At 45.6% G+C, this 19,302-nt stretch overlaps 2 protein-coding genes and 1 pseudogene across 5 annotated transcripts in view; 2 read left to right on the top strand and 1 right to left on the bottom strand.

The window, feature by feature from the left end:
* The window catches only part of MED12L (mediator complex subunit 12L), a 327,308-nt gene that overhangs the window by 139,121 nt on the left and 168,885 nt on the right, over window positions 1–19,302 (bottom strand). The gene's annotated exons all lie outside the window — the stretch shown is intronic.
* On the top strand, window positions 8,750–9,717 carry LOC105942612 (small ribosomal subunit protein eS6-like; annotated as a pseudogene).
* P2RY14 (purinergic receptor P2Y14) overlaps window positions 14,154–19,302 on the top strand; it is a 43,875-nt gene continuing 38,726 nt past the window's right edge. Inside the window, exon 1 of the mRNA XM_058661440.1 lies at window positions 14,154–14,323. The gene's annotated coding sequence lies outside the window, so the exon portion shown is untranslated. The remainder of the gene's footprint in view (window positions 14,324–19,302) is intronic.

Below are 19,302 nucleotides of genomic sequence, written 5' to 3'. Positions count from 1 at the left end.
ATATTGCAAATTGCTGTTGATGTTATATTGGGACTCTTAATTGACTGGGATGATATTCTACCAGCTCTAACTTTGGACCAGAAATGGTCTCCCCAAGAAACTGTTCAACCCATCTGGACAATAAGTAGCTGGACTCCATGCTTGGTATATGTTTGCAAGGAAAGAATCTTGATTGAATTTGAACTGTAATGCTGCATCAAGGTGGAGGAATCCACCAGGGGGGAGGGGAGGGGGAGGGGTGGGGGGATTCCCAAAGCCTATGAAACTGTCACATAATGCAAAATAATTAATAAAAAAAAAATGATGTGTGACTTACGGATGTTTCAAAAGTGAACAATTATGATTACAAATCAAAGAGTAAGGAGTAAGCCATTATGAAGCTGAAGTGGCAATGGCCATTCTGAATACACTCAGATTTATAAACCACAACAAAAACAACTCATCTAAAATAATAAAATATGGCTTGCTTTTAGATCACACACATTTCCTTATGTAACAACTGAAGCTAGAGAACTAAGCTGGAAATTCCATAGTTTTCTAAGCAAACCTTAAAGAGTAAACTGATCGATTCCTTGTTGAATCACACAACAGAATTACGATCATCACCGAGTTATCTTCATCAGAGCTGTTGGAGTTGAGGTTCACGGTAGGATTAGATCCATCCTGGTTACTGGATAACGGTGCATGAAATTGTCATTGGATTCCCCAGAGCCCCCATGCCTAACTCTGAGTATAAACATTACATGTAAGAACTGCCAACAGCACTGTGCACACATTGGAATGTGCGCCTACACAGACTGAAACACAGCACGCAGAAGTGGGACTGGCAGGAAGCATGCAATTCAGCCTCTGATAGTTTTTAAGCAGTTTTTATTAAACTGCATCACATGCATAAGACCGCTGCCATGCCCATAAACCATAGTCGTTGCAGTAACACCAAAAGCTATTCCGCAGTGACCAACAATAAATTAGCCATGTGCGACTGTTACACATGTCTTTGTAGAACACTTGCTTTCCTCAGTCTGTAACTCACAATACAGAGCAAACACCATTTCTATGCCTTCTCAAGTGGTCAACCTGGAGCATTTTATCCTTGATGCTCTCAGCACTGTCAAATATCTCAAGAGCTCCTATCATGTGAAGTCTCTTGACAGCACCACTTTGTTTCTGGCACACTGTCTCATCACAGCATCTGTGAGAGCAACAGGTTCAGCCGGCAGCACGTCTGGAGGTCCGGCATTCCTACACTGACCCCGCCCCTCTGTAATCCCATTAACGTTAGATGTAAAAGTCACTTTTCGCATCATCACCCTTCATTCCTCGTCTTTGCTGATTCTCTTCCGGGGATCTCTTTTAACCAAATGTGATGTGTTTATCAATGGCACATGATATTTTGCAGGAACTGAATCATGAATGTGTGTGGAAGAGTAGCTGACTGATCGTGTAAGAAGTGAGATGACTGGTCCCTCATTTACATGGTAATTTGTAAACTGGGCAGCTGGAGATGAAGTTTATATTTTGTACTCAGTTAACAATGCTGCACAAAATATTTGAATCATGTTTCTGAGACTGATGTCATAATCATAATAATCTAAATACATGTGTGTCAAGAATGTGCATAAACGGATTGGGGCAACTGGACGATGCCGGACCCTGTACTGGCAAGCACACACAAGAATCAGGTCTGGGATCATCTCAAACAAAGTTTCTTTGGAGATCCCACAAACTGAACTGCTGATCTCAGAATAATAACCATGAACAGACTGTGTCAGCCAGTGGATTCTGAATAGATTTCATCCTGATTGGAACAGCAAGATTGGCAGCAATTCAAAACTGTTGAACTATCAAAACTGCTTGAGCAGGACCCGGGAGTGTGCCTCACATTGGGGACCTGGGATGGGTGGGAGGCTGGGTGGGCTTCTCCCTTTGTTTCTCCCCTGACCCCAGACACAGGGGAAAAAATGATAATATTAGTGTGGAAACAACGGTCTTACCCACTTTCCTGTAGTAGCCCTTGACCTTTTGTACCCTAGTCAACTAAGACTAAACAAAATTAAAAAAAGAATGTGAATTGGGAGAAGTCTATCAGTATGTGAAACATAAAGGAAAATCTATCATAAAATGTTAAATAATGAAGTTTGCAAATACTTAGTATTTGAGAAGTTCCCATTTACTCACTAAACATGAGATGGTCAAATGCATCTACACATGGTTATGTTCATTCCACAAAGATAACTTACGACCCAAATGGCATTTATACGCTTATCACTGTTAATGTGGCTTTCCTAAACGAGTAACTCATTAAGCTTCTGAATCAAAACGGTGTTTAGTAGACAGCTACTACATTCCTGTGAAACTGGTTTGTCTAAACAAAACTAGGGAAAAAAAACACAACAAGTTATGCATAAAATAGCATCAAACATCGATAAACAGGTCTGTTCCTCGTGGGAAAGTTTAATGGCCTACACCCAGGGCAAGTGTGGGAAAATCTTTTGCTGTCAAAGACAGCCTCCCCCTTTCCAAGACAACAAGCACTCAGGGTTCCAGATATTGACAAATGAAACAAACACCCAGGATGCAACAAAACACCCCTGGGGTTGTAACATCCTCCTGAGAACCCTGATCTAAACTGTGCAGAGAAGGACATACCCAACCCTGGGAGACATGGAACCCACCATACCTCCAGAGAACACAGTCCCGGGAATCCTGGGAGGCAGAGATGGCATTCATCAATCAGTAAATCAACGATGCTTCTCATCCCACTACTGCCTACCCACAAAAGCCACAAGATGCACCAAAGCAATGGTTTCCCTGACGCCCATGATCCAGCTTTACACAGGCACAAAAACCCACTTGGAAGTTCTGTGTTTCCTTTGAACTGCTATCTCCCACAAGGACTCCTAAAAACATCAAGTTAAAAATAGTTAATAAGGGGTTGGTGATGTGGCAGAGAAGGCTAAGATTCTATGGTGGCATCATCCAGGTTTGTGTGCTGGCTGCTCCACTTGCCATCCAGCTCTCTGCCTTATAGCCTGGCAAGGCAGTAGAGGATGGTTCAAGACCTTAGGACCCTGATCCCATGTGGAAGACCCGAAATAATCTCCTGGTTCCTGGCTTCAAATCAGCTCAGCTCCAGTCATTGCAGCCATTGGGGAAGTGAACCAACAAATAGAAGATCTTTTCTCTCTCCTTCTCTCTGTTACCCTGCTTTCAAATAAAAATATTAAACACAGACACACAAACGCACAACACTTAATAATGGGGCCAGCACTGTGACACTGCAGGTGAAGCTGCCACTTGCAACATCAGCATTCCATATATGGATCGTGAGTCAAGTCCCAGCGCTGCACTTGCAATCCAGCTCCCTGCTAGGGCACCTGGCAAAGCAGTAAACATGGCCAGTCTTTACGTTCCTACATTTATGTCAGAGACCTGGAAGAAGCTCCTGGTTCCTGTTTTCAGCCTGTCCCAGCCCTGGCCATTTTATCCATTAACCAGCAGACAGATGACCTCTCTGTCTGCCCCCCCACCTCAATCTGTGTTTCAAATAAATAAAAATACATCTTAAAAACAAACCCCTAGTGATAATAATAAGATTATACATAGTATTCATTAGTCGCCGTCCTAAGCACTTGATGCATTTAAACTTTACAGTTTCCAGCCTATGATGTAGGTCTCCTTTTCTTAGTTTATCAATGAGGAAACCGCAGCAGACAGGACCAAGGGAACGTGGCTGGGCAGTGAAGTGCCCAGGAGCCTGAAGGTAAAGCCCATGGTACAACCAGGGCCCCACTGTGTTTTCTCCCCACCCACCCAAGGACACAACCCACACTTGGAAATCAGCTAATGTGTCACCACTCACCCAGACACTGCCAGTCGGGGTCCTCTTCTGTCCTCATCCCTTGCTCCACTCCTCCCATCATCACAATTAACAATTCCAAATCATACCTGCGAATCCATGTCCACTGCAGCAACGGACACAGCCAGCCTATGCTCAGCCCTGCCCCTGCTCCAGCGCAGGCCCAGTGAGAGCCAGCGGGATTTCCTGAGCAAGGAAGGGTCTTGGAGTTGGTCAGAACTGAGTCCCAGCACAGCTGTGATCTGAACTGAGAGAACTGTTTAATTTTCACTCCTTCCCCAGTTCCCTGAATATTCTGCTCCAATGCCTTTAACCATGAATGGTGGTTTTCTAAAGAAACAGTCACTCTCTACTGAGCTCTCCCTACCCGAGTCATTGTTTTCAGAACACAACCTGTACAACCAATCCTTGTAGGGATGACCAATCATTGAAGAAGTCCTGGATACAGATGGAAGAAAAACACCTTCCCAGAAGTCACACAGTGAACACGAACTGATCATCGGATCTGTAAGCAGGCAGATGGGCTCCAGAAAGTTCAGATTTGAAACACAGCTCAGATCTGAAATAAAATGTATTCCTCTAGGTAGAAACTGGTTATTACCAATGCCCTGCTGATTAGCTAAGTCACAAGTATAATGAACAGAAATAGCTTCTAGTAACACAGTAAGACTAGGTGAACTCTCCCAACTCGACCTTATTACTTAACAAGCATTACAAATAATACATAATACACAGTATGAAGAGAAAATGAAGTGGAGCTAATAAATCATGTATTTTTATCATCATTTCATCCCTTTATCACTAGATTGACCACACAGCTATCAAAGCTCAGATCCTTTTTAAAAAGATTTACTTATCATTGGAAAGCCATATTTACAGAGAGAAAGATATTGCATCTATTGGTTCACTACCCCCAGTGCTGGCAAAGGCTGGAGCTGAAGCTATCTGAAGCCAGGAGTCAGGAGTTTCTTCCAGGTCTCCCATATGGGAGACCATCCTCTGCTGCTTTCCCAGGCCACAGGAAAGGAGCTGGATGGGACGTGGTGCAGCCAGGACATTTACTGGCGCCCATGTGGGATGCAGATGCTTGCAGGTGTGGATTAGCCTGCTAAGCCACTGCACTGACCCCACTGCAATGACCCTAACGCCAACAGAAGGGTCAGGTTAATACCATCTCCAAGCAGGTTCTGCTTCTCCTCAGAGAGGCTGATGAGGGCTGAGCCTACAAGGAGTACAAAAGATTAGAATTACCCAGGCCCTGATCCAAGCTCCATATCGACTGTGCTAATAATGACTGAAATCCATCCTTTCTGATAAGCCAGACAAGCAGACCAAGCGTCTTCATCCCACCCACCTGTCTTGGTTCCTTCTTGCTGCTCTACCAGAACATCTGCAGCTGGAGGCACCTGTTCCCAGCTCCTACGAGGACCGATGCCTCCCAGGTGGTGCCTCCTTCCAGGGTCCTCACGCAGTGGAAGAGCAAAGGGGCAAGCAGGGATCGTGAGGATCCCACCCCCTTCCCACAGGGTTTTCCACACAGCCTCGTCTCCTCTTCACTGGGGCTTGGATCGCGCTGTCAGTTTTGGGGACACAACATTCGCACCGCAACACCACTGATCCCTGAGGATCAGACAAAACCAATCGTGCAGCTGCTCTTGAAAGCCCCATTCAAAAACTTCAAACTGTGTCTCTCCTGAAAGCCACTGACGGAGATGCAGCCTCACTGATGACTCACAGCATTCAAAGGAGCCTAAGAGTAACTGCTGTGCTACAGTTATTAATGAGCGAGACATGCCGTTGGGTGCAGCATTCACTGCCTGAAAAGCATGAAGCATTTCCCAGTCTGGCCACCAAGCACTTTAAATGACTCAGGATAACCACACAGCCCTCCCATAACCTGGAACCATGAGCAAGTGCGTTCAGCTTCTATCAGTTCCCTACAAAGAGAACATAATGCATTCCCACAATGTCTGACATTGCCTGCTCTTGGGCTGGGACAAAAACTGACACTGAACACCCACAGCACTGCCTTTGACTTCAGTTAACCCTCAGCCGAGTTCCCAGAAGTGTCACAACCACAAGCCCTCCCCTTAAGCGCTCTGAACTCTGCCTCCCACCCCCACAGATGACCACGGGGGGAGCAAGCAGCCTCAGCTCATCAGGATGACTCAGGGAAAGCCACGCTGCGAAGGGTTTCCTTACATTCCCAAGCTCATCTCCGCTCACGTGTCTCGGTTGACTTTGCGAGCTCAGCTTCCTAACCTGTTCTACCAATTACTGAAAAGGCAGGTAGTTAGAGCACTTTTCAGAAATAATCTTGGAAAGTTCATCATCTCTTGAATGACGTGCCCCAAGCTGAATCATTCCACAGCTGAGGGGTTCAGACCCCACACAGCAGGCGCGAGGGTGAGCAGACGTAAGAGATTAGCACTGACAGGTGACTGTGAGGGGCAACATGGTGGTACACCCAGATAATCCTCCCAATGCTGCACTGGCAGCCCATATGGGTGCCAGTTCGAGTCCCTGCTGCTCTACTTCCAACGCAGCAAATGGCCTAGGAAAGCAGCAGAGGACGAATCACTGTGTTCAGCCTAATTCTATCATGACACTTAGATCACTTGGCTACAGAACTCACGCACACCCGGGGGTATTCCCTGGCTCACTCCTAGCCTGGTCACACATTCACTCGACACATACTTCTACATATCTAGCAGACCGTGGGGATACCAGAACGAAGCAAAAACACCACCACCAGGCACCTCTTCTGGTCAGGCTTGATACAAAAAACACAGGCCACGCCAGAAACCCACGGCCAACGGGGCAGCATCAGGGACACTTCCCAGCTCTGTGACCATGGGAAGAAGGCTTGGGAGTAGAGGAGATCATGAGAAGCAACACAGCTGTCAGGGCTGGGAACAAAAAGGAAAACACTGTTTGCTGCTTCCTCTGCATCCTGCCCCCCAACTACACTCACCCGCATGAAAAGTGCCATATTTTGATTCTCACCTAACATGGACTGAAAATTCATTCCTTCTGATTCTCAACATGTGGAAACTTGGCAAGCACTTCAGCTGACTGGAATGCAATGGTCAGTTCAGCGTTGCAAACTGGCACCTGCACCTAGGGGAGAGGCTCTGTGAACTGTTTAAAATGTCTGTAAATGTTGCACATTTTATAAGGCTACTACTTTCAATGTGCCAAAAGGTGGCGGTACCGCACCAGAAATCTGTGCACCAAGTCTAACTCTGAGATGAAGGAATCCACAATTGCCAAGGCACTCTCCTGCCTGTCAGCCAGTTGGCTCTGAAAAATGGCACTGTCTTCGAGTGAGGTGGCTTACCTCCTTTTGCATCGCTGCTAATGGGAGGACAGACCAGGGCAGCATTCAAAGCCTCACCCTCCTGACAAAGGTGGAAACACAAAAGGGCATGGCCACGCGCAAATCCTGCATTACTTGTTTAAAGCTTATTTTCAATTACCTTATGACAAAGCTCAACAACCTCCTGGCACACTGAATCATGAAACACCAGCACAGCCTTTAAGATTTTGCACGTTATGTTTTCTTACCGCCACAACCCTCCTCACACCAGCCCCATACTGCCGGTGGACACGCGCCACAGCGTAGCAAAGCCCTCCTAGAGGCTTGTCAGAAGCCAGCTCCCCTCCAGTTCCTGGAGGGAAATTTCCAAACCCACTTTCTTTCAATAACTGTTTACTTTTATGTAATGTTTATCCTTCTCATTCCAGTCTGTTTCTCAACGTCTAGTGAGATTCTGTCCACAGCCATTACACTCCATATACTTGTAAACAATCAGTAACAGATACAGCCGTTTTCCATTTATTTTCAACGTTTTAAATTTTAACTTATTTATTAGGGTAGCAGAGAGATAGAGAGCGAGAGCTTCCATCCACTGGTTTGCTCTCCAAATGCCTGCCTTGGCGCCAAGTCAGTGCCAGAGCTGGGAGCCGGCAACTCTAGCCAGGTCTCCCGAGTGACTGACAGGCGGGCACCCAGCGGCTTGGGCCATCCACTGCAGCTCCCAGCGCCTGCACAGCCAGGAGGCTGCTACTGGCAAGTGCGACACACCTACTTTGCACTTCACTGCCAGGCTAACATCCCAAAGTCTCTTAGTAAAAACTTTTAATTAAAAAAAAAAGGTAACCTAATAAACATTGGCTACGACGTAAGAAACACACTGGGAATGTTCGTATTTAGGTAAACATTTAACACTACAGACCGTGGCACAGCGTCTTTGCACTCAGTCACATCAGGCGGTGAGAGGACCAAAGTACACTGGTGCCTGGGCATTGAGTGAGGCAGCTGTGGCAGAGCCGGGATGCTACAGTAACAAACGCTGTGTGTTGTTTTTGCATTGAGTTGTTATTAACAATCAGGATTCCAAAATATAGAATGTTAAGCATCATGGGTAGTTGAACTTTCGGGTAAGGGTACCAAATGGAATATTTATGAAATCAAGATGTAAGAAAGGTAGCCTTTATGGCCAACTGGTGACAAGTTAGATGGAAACTCACTGGAAACAATAACAGATGTATTTTGGGATGACATGTGTTAAAGTCACTTTGTTTGCAGAGTGAATACACAGGGGATGTTTATATATAACCAGTCACGTTACTCACACAGCGGCATTCTGCCTGGAAATGGCGCTGGAGAAACAAAACGTGTGTGTGTATGTGCACGCGTGCATGCACGCGTGTGTGTGTGTGTGTGTGTGTGTGCGTGATAGCATGGGGTAGGGTGGGAGTGGTGACCACAGCAGCATGTTGTGTTGGGGGATGGGATAGTCTGGGAAAAAAGTCATCTGGACGCACTCCCACAGTATCTTCATCTCTGAATTCCACAAAAGGACATGGGAGTGCAGTGAAGGGAACATGGAACACTTGAGCAGAGATCAAAATACCACAAATGAAAGGAAAATAAATACGGACTATTTTAGCTTTCTTCTCTCATTTTTTGGTAGCAACAATCTTGAAAGAAGAGATCATCTCCCCTATTCCTTTATTTATGTTAGTATTAACATTTTTCGGGCAGGGGATCGGCTACTTCAAGATGAAGCTAAATGTCTGCTTCCCGCCTCGTGCTGCCAAAAACTCATCGAAGAGGATGATGAGTGTAAACTTCAAACTTTGGATGAGCAGCGCATGGCCACAGACGCTGCTGCCGATGCTCTGGCTTTAGAACAGAAGGGTTACGCGGCCTGCATCATCAGTGGAAATGACAAGCAGGTTTCCCCAGGAAGCAAGGAGCCTTGCTGACTCGTGGCCGGGTTCACCTGCTGCTGAGCAGAGGGCACTCCAGCTACACCAGAGCACGGAGAACTGGAGAAAGAAAGTACCAATCTGTTGAGGGCTGCATTGCCCATGCCAACCTGAGTGTTCTCATCTTAATTATGGTTTAAAAAATAAAAAAAGAAAAAGAAAAGAAAGAGAAAGGTATTCCTGGATTGACTGATTCTACAGTGCATCGTCACCTGGCTCCCAAAAGAGGCAGCAGAATCCACAAACTTTTCCGTCTCTCTAAAGATGATGTATGTACCAGGGTGTTGTCAGAAAGTCCCTAAACATGGAAGGTAGGGGACCTGGGAGCCAAGCACCTACGATTCAGCGCTGAAACCCCATGAGTCCTTTAACACTAACCCCGGCGCACTGCCCTGGAGAAGTAGCTTACACAGAATAAGAACGAGGCTGGAGAGTATACTACACTTTTGGCTAACAGAATGAAGGAGGCGAAAGAAATATGCTAGGAACAGATTATCAAGAGACATAGCCTGTCTTCCCCTGAGCACACCAACTTGGAAATCAGAATGCAGTCAAAAATGAGGTTTATGAATAACACATAAATAAGACTGAATTGCAAAATAAAAAGGTTTATGCCTTTTGTCTAGTATGGAATTATGCCCAGTATCTGTGTTGCTAAATTTCATAATACCTAATTACATGAAGATATAGCCAAAAAAATATTATTCGCCGGGCTAAAATATTTTTTCAAACACCAATCAGATGTATACCTATAATGTTATCAGAGAAAAATACATGTGCATTAATCTTTGCACTGAAGTACATCCACAAAACACCCAGCCCAGACCGACAGCGCCAACCTGAGTCCTTGGTGGGAATGTGTCTTCTCTGAATTGCTCACAAAATGCCACTTCGCCATAAGCTCCACAGTCAAGGAAGCCTGGGGCCCGGCGGAGCGTGAGCCACTCAGACGAGGAAGACCTGCTGCGAGGGCTGCCCTGCTAAGGGGAGAGGGTGGCAGAAGTCAGCGCAACAATAAACCTCTCACCACTGACACTCATAGTGAAAACATTAGTGAAGCCTTGGAAAGAAGCTGAAGGCCCCGAAGAACTCCAACGTCACGTTTTTGTGCTCCTCCTCCTCGGGTTTCACGCACCACGGTTGTTTTAGCCATAGTATGTGCTATTCTATAACAGGTTTAGGAAGCCCTCTGAATACCATCACTCTATTAGCAGCCTCACCCCTGACATTTCCATCCTTAAGTCACAGACAGGAGATCAGTAGCTGGTGAGAGTTGAGCGCTTGGACAGGGCCGGGCAGGCAGGGCAGGGAAGTGCAACATCCGCCTGAAGACGAAAGTTCCTCCAAGTGTGAGGGCACAGGCTGCACAACAGGAAGACAAGAGAGGTGGGGACCCCACACCTGATGTGTGTTAATTACCTGAACATTTAAATACATGTATATAAAAGCACAAAGAGGCTGATTCAGTTGCTACCAAGTAGAGTCTTGGAGTCTTCATTGACAAAGCTTCCGAGTCGTTAACGGCAGCAAGCCAGGGAAGCAGAACCAACTGCAGCCTTAGAAAAACCAGAAAGAACTAGTCCAAAGTATCCAGGTGAGCAGGAGGCCCGAAGCAGCATCCAAGGGCCCAGGGGGGAAGAGGCAGCAATCCACATGTTTCTGACTCAAAGCAGAAACCAAAGGCAGGCGCGCTCGCTCTCTCTCTCTCTCTCTCTCTCTGTTTTTCTCTGTTTTCTCTGTTTCTCTCACTCTCTGTTTTTCTTTTCCCTGCCACCAAAGAGTTCCTCTGGGCAAACACTCTCCTGAGGCAGAAGGTCTGTCTTAGGACATACAGCTCAAGAACATGGGGAAGTTCACAAAGTCTCTCTGCTGTACCAGCATCTTTACCTCCCCTCCTCCTAGGCAAGCACAGCCCAAGAACCGACCACACCACCTACTGTGGCTTCTAGCAACCCTGCCACCTGCACCGCTTTCCCTGGAAGGCCATGCGTTATCTCCACCTAATATCTTACACAGAATTACACACACATACACACACAACCCAACCATATTTTTCAATGAGAAAAATATCCCTTTGTTGGGTTCCAAAGCAATGTCCTAGCATTGCCAACCTTCGGTCCTTGATGCATTCAAGAATCAGTGGTCATTGAACCCCTAGCTCTAACAAAGGACTAGACTAGAGAAGGAAGTTAAGCTCGGAATGGAAAAGAATTTCCACGTATCCTGCCAACTTCTAGTTAACTTAGTTACATTTCCTCCACGTATCCTGCCAACTTCTAGTTAACTTAGTTACATTTCCTCATCTGTAAAAATAGAAAGTTGTCCCTTGCAAGGCTGCTGGGTGCAGACAATAAAAGAATCCAAAGGAAGCGAGTAACTCCCAGGCAAGGGCCTGTGTGGGTCCAAGGCTTGTTCCAACCTTCCTTGAAGGGCTTTCCTGCGAGGGCCCAAAGCCCCCTCCCCACCAGCCCTGCCCTGCCAATTCACAGTGCAACAGTAGAGACAGGGCACTAACTGCTCACGAGCCAAGTACAGTGCATAGCCAAGTGTGCTTCAGCCCACAAGGTGTTAGACCAACATGAATATGTGAAATACTGCATTTAGAGAGCAACTTGTAAGACAAGAAGGGACATTATCCAGCAGAACCAGGAGTTTTTCCCAGGTATCCACATCCTAGTTCTCCCAGCGCCTCAGTTTTCACGAAGCTAAACAGGGTGGGGAAAGCGAGAGTAGGAACGTCCCTAGCCCATGAGGCTGTCGTGAGCACTCCACACACTGAGCGTCCTGACTCATTCGGGAAACAGGGCAATGCTGGAGTGGCAAGCTCTGAGCGACAGCTGACCCCGAGATAGGCCACTTGACACACGCGTCTCCAGAGTTCTTCCATTTCCAGCTTATGATCACAGGACCACTTGTAGGGCTACTCCTTTGGCCTTGAACTTGGCAATTCCTAATATTAAGAAGAAAGCTGTCAAATCAAATTTCCTCCTCAGTCAGACCTGTAACAGGTATATGGGTCAGCCCACAGGGATATCAAGCGCACAGGACTGGGATAATGAACGAGTGTTTTTCAGACTGTCCGAGCAAGCAATATCTCCTGCGGTGACTCAGGGACATCTGAGGGCTGCGGCTTCCAGACCAGCTAATGCCAAACCATCCACTTACACAACACAGCCACACGTCTACATCCAGATGATTCCATAATGCAGGAGACACAGATCTATCCTTTGGTAAGTTACACCATGAGGCCTATCATTAAGAAACCTTGTGAGTGTCCAGTTGAGAATATGCAGCATCTCATTCTGCATTTATTATATCTGATGAATTTATAATTCATCAAATATCCATGCCTATCGTAATTCATATTTGTGCCCTTGGTCCTCAAGGACCCCCCTTGACATCGTCTGGTCCCTAAATACATTTGTACAAGCCATTGTCTGGAAGCTAAGGTCGCTGGTGATGTTGGCTCCTTCAAAGCACCAATAGGAATAATTTTGGCCCTGGGGAGGTCTAGAGAGTGGATTCTCCTGCTGGGATCAAGTGAGGAGATGCCCCAAACCAGCCCCGGCTGCCCAGAGACCCAGGATAAGTAACAAGTCCATGGGTGGGACATCAAAGAAGACAGCCCACCTCAAGTGGGACACAACCTGGGGGGCCACTGGAGCAGCTCCGTTGCTGCAGCATCTCTAGGATGCAGAACGCTACCGACTACCTTGTAATGGCACAGCAAGTGAAGAGCTTGGCACAGGTACTTCACAGTCTCTACCAGTTAATATAATTGCAACTGGTTGGGTCGTGCTGTTAAGGTGAACTAAACTTTATATGCTAAGCTGTTTGCCCACAGTCTGGTGAGGGAAGGATCTAATAGAACACACGTAAAATGTACAGCCTTATAAATAAATAGCTTTTCCAACAATGGCTTTCTCCCCTTCTGATGGGGCTTTTGGAGCCTACTTCTGAGGACTTTCCATCTGTGTGGCGCCAATATTATGCCTGGGACACCAGAGCACTCCACAGGACCTTTCAAACCACATCACAGAGCTTGAAACAGAACAACAACAAATAGAGGTGGGCTTCCAAAACACTAACTAAAACAGCACACACTTATCCAACCATTAACTGTGATGAGTTCATTTGGAATCCTACTCCTTGAAGGATTTCTCAGATATGTTCACTGGTTTCCAAATGCTTTTACACGCAAATATTAATTACACATTTACAGGTAACTCTAATTCTCAGCCCCATTCTAGAAATACTACATGGCAAAGTAGTGGATCATTTCCTCTTAGAAGAGAGTTTCAGATCAAATCCATAATTTCCTTACACATTAACATATTAAATTCAAAATATGGTGCAGTTCAGAAAATCTATTTAGCTTGTTCCCTAGCTGTTTATTCACCAGATCATGTGGATAAATATACAAAAGTAGCCAACAATTAAAATTTATTTTAAAAGCCAAGCTGGGGGAGCTGTGCTGTGGCTCAGGAGGTTAACCCACCGCCTGTGACACCAGCATTATCTCTGAGGATAGGTTCCAGTCCTGGTCACTCCACTTCCAATCTAGCTCCCTGCTAAAGTGTCTGGGAAAAGAGTGGATGATGGGCCAAAGTACTCCTACCAACCATGCAGGAGATCTGGATAGAATCTGGGGCTCATGGCTTCAGCCCAGCCAAGCCCCAGCTGTTCTGGCCATTTGGGGAATGAATCAGAAGATGGAAGATCTCTGTCTCTCCTCCTCCTCTTTCTGTAATTTCTTCCAATAAAAATAGCCAGACTGGTTTTGGTAGGTCAGCACCTCACCAAGAACTGAGCCAGACACCCACACAGAACACACCAGGTCCTTCTTCCTCCTTGTGTACATTTCCTCGGCCCATCTTCATTTCACCAAGTGGTAACCCATCCCTGTGCGGCAGAGTCAGAGTCGCCCCACTACCTCGTGGTTTCCGGCAGGTTCCTGATTTTCATCTGTTCTTAATGATGAGCAGTAACGCGGGGTGGAGCAGTCTACACAGAGAACTATTCTGAAAGGAGTTTTCTTTCACTCGCAGAAGAAGCAGGTAAGAAAACAGCTTTTCCGCGAAATCACATGAGTGGATGTGGATGGTGAGTGAAAACAGAGAAAGATTTCTGACTGGCCGTGCAGCAACGTCGAGTGATCCTGGACAGTCCCCATCTACATTTGTTTGGGTGAGTTAGTTTTGATTTGAACATTAGAGTTGGTTAGTGTGTACCGAGTGTTTGGTCTGGCAAAATTTGAGATCCAAATCTGAAATGCATCACTAATGATGTCTTCCTTAAATGTTGTATGAAATACTTCAAGTACTATAGAAGAGTTTATCAAAAAAATTTTAAAAGATGTTATTTTGGTGGAAAAAAATTGAAATCCACATGTAAATGTTTCAGTAGCTTTCACTGATGCCTTGAAGAGCCACTCTGGAAAGGTAAGATTACATGCAAACTCATACTGTCTACAAATCCAACATGGTTCTAACTGGAGAAATTGAGTAAAACATGATATTGGTAAAAAAAAAAATAAGCTACAGTTTACAAAGTTATCTTAAGAAATATAAATCAATCAATTGCAACATTAAAAATATTAAACTAAAATTAAGAAAATAATAACTATGAAATACTAAAATAACTTCATATGATTTGTAAGCACACAGTAAATCTTATAGTCCAATACAGTTTCTAAATACACACACACATTTAAATGTACACACACACAAACACATTTTGCAACGGTATATAAAACTGCATATGGTCATAACTGCTAAATCAGCCAATACCAAAAGGACAAACATCATATGTTCTCTCTGGTATAAGGAAACCTCCTTGCAAAATAGAAGATCAATAGCCCTTTTAATATTGCTTTTGCTACATCTCATGGGTTTTGATAATTTTGTTTTTATTTTCATTTCTCCAAAATAGGTTTTTTCTCTCTTGTTAAATTCCTCACTGACTCGTTAAAAAAGAGAGGAAGGGAGAAATAAAGCAGACACCAGAGTATTCCAAGACGGACACCCAGGGGGGCAGGGGCACTGCAGTATCAGACCCACATTTGGAAAGATGGGTACTGAGCAAGGCTACCCAGCTGATCTCCCCAGGAGCTGGAATCCAGGGCACGGGGAAGTCACCTGGCTCCCTGCGCTGCACACAGCGCTCCCGTGGTGCACACCAGCCCTGCCATGCCTCTGCTTCCTGCCTTTCACTCTACCCACCACCCACAGTATCTGTGTCCTTCCACAAATACTCTAGTATTGTGAATGTATATTTGGAGAGAAAACTCTGGTAAATACATGAAATTATAATCTTCATTGGCACCTCTCAGCAAAATACAACTGGGAAAAATGGACAATCAGCGTTGGGGGAGGGAGGGTTCTTAGAAGAATTGTAGGGGGAAAAACTTTCAATTCTGATTTAAAAGCACATAGGGATATTTGGGTTCTTGGTGGAGATCTTGCACCCACTGGTTTAACTCCCCAGATGTCCACATCAGCGAGGTCTGCGTCAAGCTGAAACTTGGAGCCAAGGATGTGAATGTCAAAGATATACCAGTACTTGTTATCCCATCCCACGGCTTTCCAGAATGTGCACCAATTGCGAACTGGTTCAGAAGTGGAGATGGGCCTGGAACATAGGATCTTGCCAGTACAGGGTGCAGGCAGCCCAGCTGGCATCTAAACCACTGTGCCAAATATCTAACCTGAAAGAGCACTTAAATAGCTGATGGTGACATGTAGCAAAAAGGCACCAGATTAGGAAGTGGGGAAGGGAGCTCGGGGAGCAAGGAAGACCAGCCTGTGAGAGAAGTCATTATTTCCTAACTTGCAACCTAGCACAAAACTGGTCAAGTCTAATCCACCAAGTTCTTTAAACACCTTGCCAGGTCGCTGGCTCCTCTTCAGGAGGTTTAAGGAACAGAGAAGGGGTTATTTCCCTAGCTAGCATGCAAGGAAAAACCAATCTGATCAAGATTGTATTAATCTCCTTTGTAGAGCAGTCACTTGGCTATTATCAGTTCAGAGAAAACCCAAGTTTAACATGAAGCTTTTAAATCCACCTGTCCTTTCAAAGGTAGAGTGAAATATTGCTCATATTTGGATCTGATCAATTACAGGTTTCTTTGAAACCTGTGTCTTGACTCAACCTAAATTAAATTGCTGGCTTTTTATTCTTCACTGAGGCCTCCCATCTGTTGTTTTTTGAAAAGCATCAAAGGCCTCAGATATTATGTTCTGACCCTTTCTCTCTCAGAGAAGAAAACAGCCAGATAGGGCTGGAGGTTTCTAGCCAATTATACAACATCTGCTGGTGGTGTTAGTATATCAAAGAGAGAACGGTCAGCTAAATGGCTTCTGAGGCTGGGCCCAAAGGGGACAACAGACGTGGGAGCAGTCACTGGGAAAAGAAAGTGGACCCTCTGTTCCCCGGGATTTCATCCCTCCCAGCCACTGGGCCCCGGGCATGATTTACATGAAGCAGACATATAATGGGCCACTTGTGTGGGGTGGGAGACAAATGGCTAGAGAACACTCACCTGTTGCTTCATGGGACATTCCTGGCAAGTCCACCCTAAGACCCACGGTTGGCAGCTGAGTTCCCACCACAGTCCATCCTGCTCCAGAGGATGATGGAAATCCCCTTCCGTAGCTAGAGATGTCTCAGCCATGAGTTCATTTACTAGAGTCCCTGGCCTCCTGAAGCTTACACTTCAATGGGCAAGCAAATGTCAAGGTGTATACTGTTATGCTCTTTATAGAAACATGAAGAGGATTTTAATCTCAATGACAACTCGAGTTCTTAACCTAACCCTGCTAGGAGCTGACAGCCCAGAGTATACTGATGACAAAATCAGAACACGAGAAATAATCCTCTGTGTAGCTGAATTTAGGCTTCCAAGTTGGACGTTCTCTCTCCGACTCCCTCCAACTGCTCACGTACACTTCTGCACAAGGATCTCACTGTTGCTCTTCCCACCATAAACACTACTGGAAGCACCACCTTTGTAGAAGCGAATAAATGAAGGCAGCACAGTCTGAGGTGAAAAGAAGACCTAAGCCCAGCTGTCAGTCTAGGGAGCGTGTGAATACAGCAGCTGGCCTCCTACCTGGCGCCACTGAGGCAGCTGTGTTACCAAAAACACAGCTTGCTTAACCAAAAACAGATTAAGTAGAAATCATTTTTAGAGAAAGATAAATACGTCCGCCGCCCCTTAGAACCATTATTTGAACTTTCAATACATAACACACACTTACTGCCTGATCATGTGGTATTGTGGCAAGGCTATTGTTCTCAGAATGGGTCAGTTGACTTTGGGACCGATTTTCCTTCACTAACCACAACTTTTAGCAAACAACACTCATGTCCACATGCACTTGTTACTTCAAGGAGGGTGAAGGTTTTGAAATACTAGAGAAATTATGTCAGTAAAAGCATCCAGGCCCAGCCATGCATGATAAATCGCCTTAAAAGCACAGGCTCTTCATTAACCACATGCCACCCTCAATCACCTGTCCCCATCTAAATTTATCTCTATCCCTTTCAGAAAAGGTACGTGACCTGTTCTCACAACCAGCCCTAGCTAGGCAGAGCCCAGCTACACAGGTTGAACCACTGACACCAAACTCCACCATGTAACATGCCCCAATTCCACACATGTACATGCCAAAAACACAGGACATGAAACAGATTAATTTTGTGTGTTTAGACCTGGGTCTCATTCCCCCCAAACAACTTTTTTTTTTTAATTACAAAGTCAGATATACAGAGAGGAGGAGAGACAGAGAGGAAGATCTTCCGTCTGATGATTCACTCCCCAAGTGAGCCGCAACGGCCGGTGCTGCGCCAGTCCGAAGCCGGGAACCAGGAAACTCTTCCGGGTCTCCCACACGGGTGCAGGGTCCCAATGCATTGGGCCGTCCTCGACTGCTTTCCCAGGCCACAAGCAGGGAGCTGGATGGGAAGTGGAGCTGCCGGGATTAGAACCGGCGCCCACATGGGATCCTGGGGCGTTCAAGGCGAGGACTTTAGCCGCTAGGCCATGGCGCTGGGCCCTCCCCCAAACTTCTTACACACAGATATTCTGAAGTCCAAAACATTTCTGATCACCAGCATTTGGATAAAAGCAGCATGGCCTCCCTGGCACAAAAATTAGTACTACACATTCTTCTATCTGACTCCCCGGTTTCAAATCCTGACTCCATCACTTACAACCTTGAGGAAGTCACTTAGTGACTGCTTCATTTTTCTCACTAAGCTATAATGGAGAGTAAGCCAGTTAATACACACACACACACATTGCCCAGAGCAGTTAGTGGCATGACAAATGAATGCAACCAGTGTTTGCTGCTGTCACTGCCAATGCCATTTGCCTTTCAGTAATGACAAGTCCCCAAAATGATAAAAGCAAAAAGACAAATTCCGATTTGCCCCTGAACCTTTGTTTACTCAGTTTCCTCACATGTAAAATGAAGAGAATAAGATAGCTACCTAGGGCCCAGCATGATAGCCTAGCAGCTGAAGTGCTCATCTTGCATGTGCCAAGATCCCATATGGGTGCCGGTTCATGCCCTGGCAGTCCCGCTTCCTATCCAGCTCCCTGCTTGTGGCCTGGGAAATCAGGTGAGGACGGCCCAAAGACTTGGCACCCTGCACCCACATGGGAAACTTGGAAGAGGCTGCTGGCTCCTGGCTTTGGATCGGCGCAGCTCCAGCAATTGCAGCCACTTGGGGAGTAAATCAACAGACAGTAGATCTTCCTCTCTGTCTCTCCTCCTCTCTGTGTATCTGACTTTTCAATAAAAATAAAATAAATCTAAAGAAAAGATACCTACCTAGAAGAATGATTGATAAAGGTTATCAATGCATGATTGATAGCAATTAAGAAATTACAGTTACTAACATTAGTATTTTTTTAAAATCAATAACATAAACGAGAGGAAAAATTTCACAGTCCAACAGACATTCCCTAGCCTGTATTTCTATCAGACATCTGTCTACAGCACATGACAGCGGACTCAACATTACTTGGGACAGTGGAGTACAACCCTTTCTGAAAAGATACATCTTCAAAAAACAGGACATAGCACGGAAAGATTAAATGCTACATTAAGACATCAAATCAGGAACTTAGAAAATGGAAAGAGCATTTGAAGTACTGAAGA

Source organism: Ochotona princeps, chromosome 3 (assembly GCF_030435755.1).
Source record: "Ochotona princeps isolate mOchPri1 chromosome 3, mOchPri1.hap1, whole genome shotgun sequence".
NCBI classification, from domain to species: Eukaryota; Metazoa; Chordata; class Mammalia; order Lagomorpha; family Ochotonidae; genus Ochotona; species Ochotona princeps.
This window is presented reverse-complemented; position numbering and strand designations above follow the sequence as displayed.